The following is a 694-nucleotide window of genomic DNA, read 5'->3' on the forward strand; positions in this document are numbered from 1 at the left end:
TCACCAGCCAGCATTAGCGGGCAGGAGAGGAGGCAGCATGCCCGGCACGGGGGCAGGCAGGTGAGCACAGCTGTTGGTGGGGGTGCACAGAAGGTCTGTTTGATTTTCTCACCGAAGCCGAAAGCAAGGTCATCAGCTGAGTGAGGATGAGGGAGGTTAGAGGCCAACAAGAAAGTGACAGAGAGGACAGATGGCAAGAGAGAGAACCTCACGGAACCACAGTAGAATGGATGCTGGCTGCTCAGGAGGCTGAAGTGGGAGGATCACTTGAGCCTGGGAGGCAGAAGTTGCAGTGAACTTAGATCAAGCCACTGCACTCCAGCCTCGGCAACAGAGCAATAGTCTGTCTCTAAAACATAAACAAGATGGCCAGGCACATGGCTCACGTCTGTAATCCCAGCACTTATGGGAGGCTGAGGAGGATGGATCATTTGAGGCCAGGAGTTCAAGACCAGCCTGGCCAACATGGTAAAACCCTGTCTCTACTAAAATTAGCCAGGCATGGTGGCACGTGCCTGTAGTCCCAGCTACTCAGGAGGCTGAGGCACAAGAATCGCTTAAACCTGAGAGGCGGAGGGTGTAATGAACCGAGATTGTACCACCGCACTCCAGCCTAGGCAACAGAGTGAGAGAGACCCTGTCTCAAAACAGAACAAAACAGGCCGGGCGCAGTGGCTCACACCTGTAATCCCAG

Source organism: Colobus angolensis, unplaced genomic scaffold (assembly GCF_000951035.1).
Source record: "Colobus angolensis palliatus isolate OR3802 unplaced genomic scaffold, Cang.pa_1.0 Scaffold22, whole genome shotgun sequence".
Taxonomy (NCBI): domain Eukaryota; kingdom Metazoa; phylum Chordata; class Mammalia; order Primates; family Cercopithecidae; genus Colobus; species Colobus angolensis.